Consider the following 14189-nt stretch of genomic DNA (forward strand, 5'->3'; position numbering starts at 1 on the left):
ACTTTAGAAGGTTTTGTGGTGAAGGATACCTGTTAAGGTCAGGTAGCTTGCTTTTCATTTGGAGAAATGCAATTATGTCGATATTGTCAGAAAGGAATGTTGTGATTTATGATTCTGAGAAGTGGAAATAAACAGTGGCAGCTGTAGGCAGAAGATATATCAAATAGGGGAAAACATATCTGAAGAGATTTCATAAAGGAAAAAGTAACTTGTTAAGGAAGACATGATCTTCAAGAGGTGTCTGAGTAGGGAGCTGTAGCATTGAAGAGAATGTTCTGAGTCCTTTCTGAATGCTGTCTGCTAAACAAATTGCAACTGCCATGAGAAGCTTTCAGCCAAGTCCTCCTTGACATTTTATTTAATTTGTTTTGCAGCTTTTCTATGTCACCTGTGGCTATTCTCTTACAAGTGCTCACGGGGGCAGCGTTTCCTAAATGGGCACAGGACATTAAGTAAGGGTCAAAAAGACCTGAAATCAGTTTGGAGCTGTAGCACTTACCTGCTGTGTAGCAATGGGGAGGTCATCTATCTTTTTGCCTCCTGGCTTGCATCCTTTTCCTTTGTGTAGGTCTTAGGTCCTTAAGTGGAAGTTCCACTCTAAGCAAACCACGTATCGTTTCTACGCGGATGCTATCACAGACCCTTTGGTCATGTTTAATAGACACTGACACAGGTCAGAAGGTGTTGTGCCCAGCTCACATTCACATGCATCGTCTGGGTGAGCAGTCAGGGACAGAAGCAGAACAGAATTTACATGCCCACAGTTTTAGTCTGGCGTGCTTCCTCCAGCAAGCAGCTGCCAGAGTATCTCGCAGATAAATACTCTGACATTTATGACATGATACACGATGGCCCATGGAAGTGTCACAGAAGTACCTGAACAGTTAGCTGGTTTGTATTGCCTTTAGTGCAGAGGCAGTCCTAGCAAGGCCAGTAACTGTTTGTTGGTTTGTTTTTGGTTTTGTTTGTTTGATTTTTAAAGTGTTAGTTTTAACTTAAGTTGGAAACTTTTGTCTACATTATGTGCCCAGTATTTGCACGCCTAGATAATTTACTCAGGCGGGTACTTTGTTGCTCTCAGTTTTGGTTTAGTACAATAGACTGCAGACACCTGCTCTGTCCTTGTATTTGAGCACCTAAGTTTAATAGTTTTGGCCCTAGATTCAGATTGGTTTGTGTTCTACGTGAAATATCCTGCTTTTCCTGCTAGCTTGAGCTCATGCTTATTAGGCCAAGAGCAACTTCGGGTGATACCCCAACACATGCATCCCTCTACTTCTGTTACTACTACTTCCATTACTGTGTTTTGTTTTTTTTCCTTGCCTCTTTTGTTTTGTGAGCCTAGGGTAATAATAGTATTTGCAAAAAGTAATTATATGTACGGTGGGTATATGTACAGTAAACATTCTTATGGGGCAAGGACTGCCCTCCCCCCATTTACTGTAATCTTGTTATGTCTGCATGAGATCAAATATTCAAGGGAGAGGACTCTACCACTTGCCAAAGCAGAGAATGGAAAACACATTAGACCCTCTGCCATCTAAAGGAAAAACTGTGCTCCATGCCTGGAGGGTGGGGGAAAGGGCTTTGCTCTACTGTGGGCTGAGGAGAAGGGTTCTGCTTAGAAAGGAAAGAACTTATATATGCGGTGCTGCTGAAATAAAATGTTTCACAGCAGGCTTGTGGGCTCTATGCATGAAAATATATGGATTTAAACAGAAAAGTTCACTTGCTAATACAAGGGGAAAGGTTGTTATGGTATTAACAAGGACAAAAGCACTAGCTAAAAAGGGGAGATGTTTGCATCTTAGGGAATTTTACTTTAAACCAGTATCAGTCTTAAATGCCTGCTACCTGAAACCTGGGCTCTGTGTTGGCAGCGCGAGGCAGCGTGAGGCAACGTGTGGGCATGAGCAGCAGAGCAAGCACTTGCCTCATGGCCCTGCCAGCACCCCAAAGGGTCTGACTTCCCACCAGGAGGCAGCTTCTTGTCTACATGCTCGTGTAGTCCTGGCCCCTCCTGGAAGTGTGCTGGCAAACCAGCTCCTGCATTGCTAGGGGGATGTGAGGTTAACAAGAACCAACTGTCTGCATCTCTCTGCCCCACATCGGTGTTTCAAGTAAGCTGGTTTCAACATAAATCCTATAAAATATGTAAACTTCATGTACTGAAGAGATGTACTCAGCCATTGCATCTTTGTTCAGCAGGTCTTCATGCTCATCAGTGCTGCAGTTTTTCCCTGCTGACAAACTGCACTTATAATAGGTTCCTACCCCTTCTCATGTGAAGTGAAGCTAATACAAAGCTCTCCCCATCCATTGCTTCTGCTTACCAAGTGCTCCTTTCACCCAGCATGTGTTGTGGTAAAGGACTTGGTTGTCAAGAACTGTAACAAGTCACTTTTTCAAGTGAAATAGAAATCGCTAGGAAACTTCTCAAAGATCAATTTAGATTCCTTATGCAGATAAGATGTTACAGCTCGTGGGAGTTTAACAGGCAAGAAGTAGAAGAGTAACATGCATGCATAGATTTCTCTTAAGCAATGGGTCCTTATTTAACACTGCTACTCCTACTTAAAGACTGTCCTGCATAGTTAGGTTTCCTTGCCTTTTTTTTTAACTGTGTTTCCAGGCTTTTCTGTTTACTTCTGTGCCGATAGCTCCCAAATGGACCAATGTCACTTCAGCTCTTGAACAGAGCTCTGTCTCCTCTTGCCTTGAAGGCTCTCCTGGTATCCAGCCAGTCAGAAATAAATGGTACAATGTGATATGGATGAACAATGGTACATCTGTGTGTATTGGGTCTGTGCTCTGCTGTTGCTTGCCTGTGACATTTGGTTCTTTTTACTGTGGTTATGGGCTCTTGAGTCCTGATACAACGTGCAGTTTTCCTCTGTGCTGTGCTTCCTTTGCCTTCCCTCTGCTCTTGCAGAAAGCCTCTCAGTTTTCCTCTGCCAGCTGCATATGATCGAGTACAGAGTTATTTCACTCACTTATGGTATTTGCATGTGATACAAATGCATAAACTTCAGATAATCCAAATTTTGTTGTGCTGAGATGCAGTCTGAAAGCAGTAAGTTAACAAAGTAGCTGTTACAGTACCAAGACTATTCTCTCATGCCCCCAGGAAGGGAATATTTCCATTAGTACAAAGAGCAGATACCCCCACCCTGGCTAACTTGGTGTCTCTTGGTATATTCATTATCATTGTTGCTTGTAGAAACCTAGTTCCATTTCTCTCAAGAATAGTTTTTAAGACAATTATAAAATGAATAGCTATTACAAATTTCACTAAATTTCACAAAGAAACTATTGAAATGAGTGACACATGTCATGAAAAGAATTGAGTATAAGTTGATAATCTGGAAGACTGAATGTGCAGCTCGAAGCTGGAGTTGCTTTGCAAAGTGCCGTGTTACTGGATATATTTGGACAAGAAGTTCTAGGAGATGGCAAATCACAAGGGAAGAATTTGAGCAGCTCTCTGAACAAGTGACAAAATAGGCTTTTTAGTTTTAAGTTTTCTGTATTTCTTAGCTCTCGTTGCTGTGAACTAGCCTTTTCCATGCCTTACATGATCTGTCATTGCTACGTGAAGAAACTTTCAACTATTTCCTTAGCAGAGAACAACAAATACATCCTTTATTTGGGGAGAAAAAAAAAAAAAGAAAGGTGTTTTTCAACAACTAGAACGAGTTGCTTACGTTAATCTTATTAATAGTTGTCTCTAATCTGTAATGATCCTAATCTGAAGAATGCTTTATAAAGATGTACCTTAAGACTGATATTTACTTTGAATGATTTTATTTTATTTTTTGTATAGTTTCCAAGGGACCCATGAATTTTATTTCCCAATTTCTTGGTCACTACTGAGAGTTTTCTGAAGTCAAAGATGAAGTACTTCTATTAGGGAAAACGTCCTCATGGGGAATTGGGTGCCTTTGTGTTTGTTGAGTTTACAGTTGTCTTGTTAGCATCATTCTTCTGGAAAAAAAAAAACCCTATGTAAATGTCTGGGACATGCTCCAAAGCCCATCTGAGTAGGCAGAGGCTCCGTTTAGCTCCAGATTGCTAATACGCAGTCAGAGGCTGAAGCCAGTTGTACAGCCTGATACTCACCTCATGTTGCCTTGTGATGTGAATATTTAAGGAAAGTGATGAAATTCACAACTTGTTTTAATTTTGTTTAGATTCTTGGTTTAGATAGCTAAATTTGCATCCATGCAGATTGAGATTTGCACATTCAAACCAAGGCTTACAAAGATTATGTGTGTGAGTGTTAAGTACAGTTATCGTTTACTTGTTACTTGGCTCTAATTTGCAGCTCTTCTCTTTGATAAATTATTTTTAATAGCTAAAAAGAAGTAATACAGTAAATCATACACTGCGTTGCAGTAACGTTAGCTGTTTACAACCTAACTTTACCCTAACCTGTAAACATTTGCAGTTGGTTGCAGTAGGAGTCAGCAGTACCTAGCTGAGGAGCTCTCAACAGCTGGAGTCTGAAGAGGAGTGGGCGAAGGAGCCGCCCGCAGCCATCTCGCTGCTGTGCTCCTTCCCTGCCCCTGACACACGGCTGCTGCTGGAGGCAGGGGGCTGGCTCACGCAGACCCTTGCTCTGGGGCAGCACCATCACTCCTTGGGTCAGCTTGCTGCATGTTACAAACCAGTAAGGCTGTAAGCGGACCCATTTGGAATCTTTCTGGGTTTATTCTCTCTTATTGCCTCGTTCGGTACTTGTATGCTTCATATTTTTCATTCCTGTGGCTATTAAGACATAGGAGAATGGTGAAATGAGAAAAATGTGATGAGCACAGAGGGAATGCGTGGAATGAGAGGGTATCAGTGGTGGCTAGGAAGGAGGGAATCCCAGATAAGTAATAAATACACCAACATACTTCCCTGGGAGCATCTCCTATACATGAGACTTGATCATAAATCTTTATTTCAGGTGCTTTTCTTGTTGGCCAGGCTCATTACATCCACACGGCATCTTCAGACGTTGAGTGCTCCTTGCATTACAGTTTCGCCAGCAGTTGTCTCTTCGCAATTGTTCTTGCTCTGCTGAGCCAAAGTGCTGATGTTTATGCAGGTTTCCTGTAGCACCCATGGTTTATTTTTTGCTTTCAGAAGGAAAAGTTTCCACACATTGTTTTTAAAACAAACCGTCGTGGAGGTTTATCTTGGGTGTGAAGAATATTCAAGCCAAGGTCCTGGAGATGCATAATTTTTTTTTTAAATGACTTGAGGAAATAATACTTCATTTCAGCTCATCTGTATAATGGAAGTTCCTTAGCTCTGCTTCCAGACGCATAAACATTACCTCATAGTGCTGTTATTGGAACTGAAAATGGTTTTGCAGTTTATTCCCATTGTTTTGACCAACAATGTGTATGCCTGAGGCGTTCTATTTTCTAAGAAAAGGCTGCAGATATCAGTCTGTCAGATTTATAGGTGCAAGCACATTATTTGCTCTGTTATTTAGGTGTGTATGCACGGGATCAATTTGATACATTGGCTGCTGAGAGAAGCCATAAAAACGACTTTCTGAAGCATGCAGCGTTGCTATTTGGCTTCCACTTACTTAAAATGGAAGGGTTTCAATGTTTTTAGCAGACTTTCTGCCTGCTGCTGTGTAGGTTAGTATTTCAGCTGTCTTCTGCAGCTGCTCTAGTTTTCAGGCATTAAAAACTATCTAGAATTTCACAGACAGCAGCATAGGAAGATTTTGAATAGAGCTTTTTTGGGAGGGTGGTGAGATCCCTTCAATGCTTGAGAGACATTTGCTGTACGTTGCTCATATAATTACTGTTGTGTATGTATATAAAAAATGAGAGCTTTCTTTTTATGATAGATGTAAAACCTGAAAAAGGAGGGTTGGGGGGAAATTGCACCTGCTGTTTCTGAAGCGTGTTGTAGATGTGATGTTTTGCAGCAGAATGTTAGATTGCTGCTTAGGAACTGTTTCCTCATCTCACACTGCTGCTGTTGTTTTGTATTAGCAGTCTTGTAATCCTGTGATGCCAGGTGAGAGCGGAAGAGCAGCCTGAATTATCACCCTCTACTTAGCCCGTGAATTATTCTCGATTTCAATGCTTCCTCTGGGAAATACAAACAAGACAGTGGCTTGTGCAGTGCCGGTCCTGGGCAGTGCTTTGTCCTCAAGAGTAGTGGAATCACCTATGGTTGAAGGAGAATGCTGTTACTGGGTAACAGAGTTCAGTGAAAGGATGGAATAGGGCCCTGAGACGGGGTTTTCTGAAATTTTCTAATACCATAAATGGTATTTATGGAAATTCAGAGCTGCGTAAGGCTGGTTACATGGTTAATCTCCTCACCCGTTCTTTTCTTCCTCTCTGCATGTGATGGGACTCGGTAACAGTGTGGGTTCTGTATAAAGGGGTGTGGTAGTGTGTGGGTTTTTGTTTCCTTATTTTTAGGAAGGAGAAGAAAGGGAGAGTTCCATTATGCTCCTGATTTCCTTGAGGGCCATATCACAGAACATGCAGAGAAAAGAGATCCGCTTTTTTCAGTCTTAAAGCGTGCTGTCTTACACCAGCAATTTCAGAATCTTCACTGGTTAACTTGCAAGATCGGTGCCCAGCGGGTTTGTTAGGCAGCAAGTGTACGGTGACCTTATATCTGCTTTTCCCAGAGGGACCTTCGGGTGTCTCTTATCAGCTTTTAAAAAGAAACTGTAAGAAAAGAAACCGATTTAGCCTCCTCTTTTCTCGAACATAAATAGTTACACCATAGGCCTTTTGATGTAGGAGTCTGTGCGGTGTCGATAAGACTTGCTGCTCACGTAGCCAAATGTATTTTGTCTTCCTCTCCTCTTCTCCCCACGCTGCCTGCAGCCAGGTCTGCTTCAGGCACAGCCTGCAACTTCTCTCTGTGCTCTCAGAGAGATTTAAAGACATTGCATCTCAAAGACTGTAAAAACGTGGGAGCTTCAAAGGATGGCCTTCTGCATAGGTGAGACTTACAGTTACCTTTATGGACGGCGCTGCGTTGCTGTAGTGCCCACGGGTCAGCCTCCCAGCAGTTTTCTCTTCTGCTCTTAGGACTATGTACAGTTCTCCCTGTTCCCAGCAACTAAGCCTGCTTAAATTAAAGCTGGTGGAGATCTAGCACTAATGCCTGGCAGATCTGTGCTGTATGCTGATGCTGAGAGAATGCAGCTAACACAAGAAGTGGTCCCACACAGACTTAGTTTTGCCAGGTCTCCTGTGGGCAGCAGTGCTGCTGGCTGGGAGCTGCTGGGAGCAGGGGCCCCTTTCAGGAGCAGCCACGCTGATGCTCGCACCTAAGGAGACGCCTGGCAGGGCTGATTTCTGCCATGGTGCTGTTGATCATCCCTTGTTTGTGCTCCAGGAAATCCTGGCTGTCCCAACACCTTGTGACAGCAGCCCCGCTGAGCTCTCATGTGCCTTGTGCCTCGTGGCTGGTGGGGCACAGAGTATTTTGAGAAGGAGCAGAGTCAGCGTCTGGAGGTCTGTCACAATTTGCTTGGGAGAATCCCTGGTTCGATAAGGCGCTAAGCATCCACCTTCAGGAAAAGTTGCTGGCATTTTTGGCCCGCAGATGAAGTCTGCTCCTGTGACTGAGGGCTCCTGCCCTTTTGTTTCTGCTGTGTGCCATGTTGTCTGTGCTGGCTTGGCTGGTGAGAGGGTCTGCTTCTGATAATGGTGCTGCACGTCTGGAGTGGAAGGTGGTGTACCCAGTGAATGATGCCTGCAGGAGTGTGCTTTTGGAGAGAGGCAGGCTTTTTATTTTTCCTCTTCTATGGGGCTTTGGAGGAATTGGAGCAGCGTAGGAGCCTGTGCTGCAATTCTTCATGGCATTAGGCTCTCTGTGGTGCCAGGCTGGTGTGTTCCCATGCCCTCAGCATTAACCCAGCCTCCAGATTGGATTTGGGAGCAATTCCTCCAAGCCCTGTCTTGCTCCTGCCAATCCGGTTACAAGGAGTGTGTTCTAAGTGTAGGTTTGTAGTTTTTTTCTGCCTTACGCTGTAGTTTGGGCAGGGCCTGTTGCCTAGGATCAGCTGAAATTTGAGGACGTATGTTAACTGTGCTCTGAGTCTGTGATGCTCCACTACTGAGGTCTGTGGGATTTTTCTTGTTGATTTGTGTGGGAGGAAATCCCAGGGAGAGCAGCAAAATTGGTTAGGAATTCAGGGGGTAGGAAGAGAATTGCCCTTTGTCATGCAAATGAGCCATAAATCAGGCAGCTGGCTCTGAGTGTCTTAATGCACTGAGCACTTTCCTGTCGGGCAGCAGTCTCTTTGGCATGGAGAATGTGACTTGTGTAGCACTTCATCTACTGGTAATAAATTCAGGCTTTTACCTATTTTTTTTTTTTTTTTTTTTTTTCTGGAGTGCCTGTATTTAATTCAGTAGGCTTAGACTTAGCATCTAGCCAATCGCATAGGCACTGAACTTAGCTTGTATTTGATGGTTTTGATTTAACATCATGTTTCTGTGTTGTCAGCTGCTGGATTTTTGCTTTTGGTAATGCTTCTATAAATACATGGCTTCAAGGTGTCTGTCGCATGTTTAAATCAGATGATCTCTCACACTTAAATCTTCTGAAGCCGAGGTTTGTGGGAGCCACGTGTAGGAACAGAGCTGTGACCAGGGCGGTGGATCATGTCCAGCCAAGACATGCAGAGGAGCAGTTAAATTCAGGAGCACTTTAACCTTCTCTTTTCCCCAAGCTGTTACTCTGGCCCTCTGGGCTCCTGGAGTCCAGAGAACATGGAGGAGGAGCAGAACCACTCGTGTCCCCTTTTCCTTCGTGCTGCCAGTGGTCAGGATCTGCTTTCTGCTGTTGCTTTCCCCCTGTGGTAAATCCCAACCATTTTTCACTTAAAAGTGAAAGCACAGTAATTTATTATTGTGATAGAAGAACCACAGAGAAATTGTAAACGTAACGGAGCACCTGCCCCACTGGCATAGTGCTGTGGCTACTGAGCAGCGGCAGGCCATGCCACATCCCTTCACAATAAGGTATGTCCATACAACAAGCTGCACTGACACGCATGCTGTGTACATGTAACTGCCCTGTGTAGGCAAGCCCTGCCCTGTCCTCTCATCTTAGTACTTATGGTTAGTGACCTTTTGATCCAGGTGGTGCCTTGCTATTTGGTATAGAAGCGTGGATACAAATGCTTCCTGCGGGGGATTATTGTTCTCAGGTATGAAATACCCATTGTATGAAACAACATCACGCATTATCCAAACACAAAAGCTGCAGCTTCTTCTTTTCCCCCAGCCATTATCAGCATTGCTGGGTGTTTCTCTGAACTTTAAGCCAAATCACAGGATCTTCCACATACGTGCGTGTTTCTTCTCCTGTGCTGAGTGTCACTTAATTGGAGCTCTTTTCAGAAGCCAATTAAACTGCTCAGCCTGCTAAATAGCCCGTAGGTTGTTTGGGAGCAATGAATGCAAACGTAGAACTGAGACACACGGTGAGCTGGAGAGCTGAGACACATAGTGAGACGTGTTTTTAATAACTCCTCTGAAATGCTTTAAATAGAAGTTTTTTCCGCTTGTGTCACGGTGCTTCGTGCTGTAAATTTGTTCCTGAACAGATGAGTTTGCAGCCAGCTTGTAGGCATGTGCACCGTATCCCTTATGAGCCCCAGATGTGATCAGCAGAACCGCAGGGAAATGCTGGTGGCAGCTGGATAGCTCCAGTGCCGCCTGGCGTCCTGGCGCTGCGCTGCCTTGGCGGGCGGGCCGTGCAGAATGGTGCAGCAGTGCAGGTAGCCCTGACATTTGAATGGCAATTTTCAAAGTAACTTCTTAAATAAAAGCAAAAGCTAATGCACAGATCAGTGATCTCGGTCTCAGTCCCCTCCCTTCCTTAGGATGTCTCTTTTAAGGTTCATTTAAATAAAGAAATAATGAAACTTTAGCCATCGTTACTTTCTAATTCCCCTTACCTTGGTGGCAAAGTCAGCCAGATGACTTAATTTATCAAGTTAAGGATCTACTTTAAGAAGAAAAACGTGTTTTCTTCTCTTCCCTACTGCTGTTGGGGAAGCAGTGCCACTGTTTCCCTCCTTTCTGCAGTAGGGAGAGCTACACTCCTCCCAGCTCTCACAACTCAAACCCTACTGAAACGTTTCCATCATTAAAGTGCCTTTTCTGGACAAGTGGGAAGAAGATCCCACAATTACTTCAGTGCTCCTGTCCAAAGGTTGGGTGGGCACCGTGTAGCCCGTGTCTGGTTTGGCTTCCTGGCTTCCTCTTTTTGAGGATCTCAGCCTGATAGTGCGAAGAAGGCTGTAGTTTGACCAGCCCTGCAGTCTCAGCAAAGTGCCTTTGAACTGGCACCGCTGCGTGAAGGCGCAGTCACAACGAATGTTCACGGCTGCTTTTTGTATCTGTTGATGTCTTTAGCAAACACAGCATGCCTAAGCTATTTATTTTTAGCTGCTTATCACTTTGTCTGGCAGTATTACATGAAACAATTTATCGTTATGACCCCAATACGCGTTGTAGGTACAATACTGAAATACCATTCCCTAGGTTTTTCTTTTGGAGGTGGGTCCCAGCAACATTATTGCTGCATGATGCGTGTTGCTTTCCCCTGGATTTTGCTTTGGCCATTGAATTTCATTTGCTATTTTATTGCTTCACTGTAAATGTTTATTGCTATTTTAGTCACTGAGCATTAAACTTCCTTCTGACTTTTTGGTTTAATCAAAACTAAAACTGAGTATATTTTCAAGAAAATATGGCTCTTATCTGAGAAAGTGGGTGAGTAGTGCTGACTGCATTGAGCAATACACATTCCTGTAGGTCTACTAATATCCTGTATGCTTCTCTCTTTTTTTTTTTTTTTCTGAAGTTCTCAATTCTTGCATTTATTTCCCTATTTAATCAATTAGTAATCTAAAAGATCCTTCCTTTTGGTCTCATGGAAGTTGAATTTATTGAAGAACCCGTAACTGAGGCGAAGAAGGAGGAATTGATGAAACTTCTGGGGATCAAACATACTTCAGCAAGCCTGATGACCACGTGCTTGTTGTCTTCATCAAACAATCTTCGCAGTTCAGTACAGCGTGACTGTCCTGTGCAGAAGCCGTGCAGCCTCCCTGTACTGTCCAGCTCAGCCGTGTGAGCACAGCTGCGGTTTCTGTGGTTTCTGCGGCTCCAACACGTGGCTGTCAGCGGGAGCAGAGCTTCAGCAAGTGGGGAGCAGATGGAGCGGCGTGCACCAGCCGGAGGGGACCAGTCAAGGCCGTTCCTCCCCAGCAAGAGGCTCCAGTGGAGCAAAAGTGTCTCACTGAGCCAGTCTGGGAGGAATTCACTGCGTGTGTAGGAGAGGGTTTGGGATGATTCATGAGCACTATGGTATGAGAAGTGTCTGGCGTTGTTAGCAAAGGAGAAGAGGGGGAGCAGGATGGGATTATGATAAAAGTCAGGTTGGTATTTGCGGCGAGATAGATTTGTGGTGTGGATTTAATCGAACAATGCTGTTCAATGAATTTAAGGCAAAGTTAAAGGAGTAACTCTTAAGGGAGAGATCTCTTCGTTTTACATTCTGTCTAAAGCTCCTCTTCAAGAGCATGCAGTAACTGAGGCTATAAAAGATGGAATTAAATAGATGTCTAAATCAGACTAAAACAGCTTTCCAAAATCCTGTCCCTATGGAAAGGTTTTCATTAAGTTGTTGTCATGGCAATGGAGTGCTGAATGCTTCATAACCTCTTTCGCTAAGTAAACAGAAAAGATGGGGATACTTCATGCCTTGGAAAACAGAGTTTATTTGCGGGAGCACTGTATTCCTAAATTTAAGAAAATAAAACCTTTTGGAGAGCTCAAAACTCCCTTGAGTTTTACCCTGGGAAACTGTGAACCACCCCCCATCTAAAATTAACATAAGAGAGAGCTTAAGTAGATTATTTAAGATTCAGTACAAGACTTGGGGGAAAAAAATAACATTTTCTCATCTAATCTCAGAACAGTTTTCTATCAGAAGGCACAGCCTTTCTTGGATTCCGGAATAGCATGGCTACAAATCATTTCCTCCATGTTACAGATGATGAAACAAAGGTAAAGGGAAAGGTAAAGGGACATGAGAATGTAAGTTACTGGCAATATCAGGAAGAAATGGACATACCTGAACTGTCAGTACAGCCCTTTACTCCCTGAAGCATGGTTCCTTTCTTGAGCATTGCTGATGGCTGACCATGTGTAAAACCCAGAGCTGGTATTTGCTGTCAATTAGTAACAGGAGTTCCAATAAAGGTAGAATTTTCCAGCTTTGACCTGTGGTACCAATACCAGAGGTTTCTGTAGGCTGCGTGCGTTGTCATTGGGATGAACTGGCAGAGTATGGCCAGAGCGTGGGCACTTCTCAGTTCATTGCAGCCATGTGTGATGTCCTTGATAGCTTATTCAGAGTTACTTTTATCATAGGTTTTTCCCCCCTCCAGTTAATTACTGAAATTAACAAAAATGCGTGCCTTCCCTTATTTTTCCCCTACCAGTCTGTTTCATTTGTAAACATACAGCCTTGTGGCTTGCTCATTTCCAGAACAGGATGCACACCAGCCTGAGGCGGCGGCTGTTTGCTGGAGTGTGCTTTCTTGCAGGGTGGCCACTATTTACCGAGATCTCTCACTGGGGATGAACACTTCTCCGTGCTGTTGTGAAGTGAAAGTAGCTGCACTGAGGAAGTCGGGAGAAGGCGTTACAGTCTGGCAAGCAGGCTGACTTCCTTTGGCTCTGCAAGCAGTAATGGTTTGCCTTGCCTGAGATCACTTATTCATCAGGCTACATCAGATCGGATCACAGCACAGTCATGCTGCAAGGTTTCTGTACGTAATTGTTGAACACAATGAATTTGATTTATTCAGCTGTTCTGGATGGGTGGAGAAAGGCATGTAGCATACAAAGAAATTAGTACAGCTATTGAGTGAAGAGTTGTAAAATGTAGATGAGAATGATTAATTCTGAAGGAAAAAAATGTGTATATGATTTTGTGCACAGGGCAAATTTACAGGAATCTTGATGGGAACAAAGGGGATTAAAATAGTTGAAGAGTTTCACAATTTCTGTTTAACCTTATTGCATGTATGCACAAATAATGAATTAAAAGAAACGTGTTTGTGGAACCTGATCTGTTTGTGCTCTGCAGGGTGTTATGCTGATGGTATGCCAGATACACACACAAAAACCAGCCTTGTCTTAATAACCTGGGAGGTTTTTAGGACAACCATCGATGGGGACCTCGTGCTCTTTATCTGTGATTATGTATTGAATACACACAAAATGAGTTCCAATTCAATTACTAATTGGGCCTTTCAGATGAATAAGTGTGAATTGAAACCAAATGCGTTTTCTAGAATAAAAAAAAAAAGTTATCTTACTGTTAGATTTATTTCTTTATTTTCTCATATCAGGGATGCATTGTTTTCTTGATTGCTTGTAGTCTTCTAGTGAAAGTTTTGCAGATCACATCACCTCTCCTTTGTCTGATCAGTTTGCTTTTTACACTAATGACCTATCTTGGTGATATGGGAAACTCCATCCGTTTTATTCTAAAAATGCGTATTTATTTGCTTCTTGTAGGCAATCAAATAGACTTTGATCTGGAAGATGAACTAGGTAATTTCTTAATGTTTCCTGGCTCTTTTCCTGTAAGTCAGTGCCCAGACTCTTTTTTTTCTAAATCAGTTGCAAATTAATTTAAGCAAGCCCTGCTGACATTGTACTTTTACCTGCCCACTCTGAAATGCTGTGCCTTTCAGCTCACTAGTCTTTATTAAATCATATGAGAACGGTCTTTGTGTTGCAAAATGCTCTTGTTCCATGTTCAGCCTAAAGAGCAGGTGCCAGAAATCTCTGCAGCCAGCTCCCAGTGTCCATTAGAAACTAGTTCCCCCTGAATTTCATGGGATTTGGTAGTAAAACTCCCATGCCATCCATTTTTCATGGTAATAGACTGAAAGCTTTTACTGGAAAACCATATTTGGACAAATTTAGAAAATGGAGTATCAGTTGTTGCTCAGAAAATGCTTTGAGGAGCACTAAAACGATGCCTCTGTGTAAACACCGAAGACGTGCTTTGCCTGTCAGAACCAATTAGCATGAAAAGCTCTATCTGTTGTCTAAATGAAATTGCAGATGTGTAAGACTCTTCAGAAACAGCAGTGGTTTTGCAGATAAGCT

General features: G+C 43.2%; 1 protein-coding gene across 1 annotated transcript in view; it reads left to right on the top strand.

Moving 5' to 3' along the window:
* The window catches only part of NCOA7 (nuclear receptor coactivator 7), an 82720-nt gene that overhangs the window by 17970 nt on the left and 50561 nt on the right, over positions 1–14189 (top strand). The window lies entirely within an intron of this gene.

This window comes from Netta rufina (genome assembly GCF_964035555.1).
Source record: "Netta rufina genome assembly, chromosome: 3".
Lineage (NCBI taxonomy): Eukaryota > Metazoa > Chordata > Aves > Anseriformes > Anatidae > Netta > Netta rufina.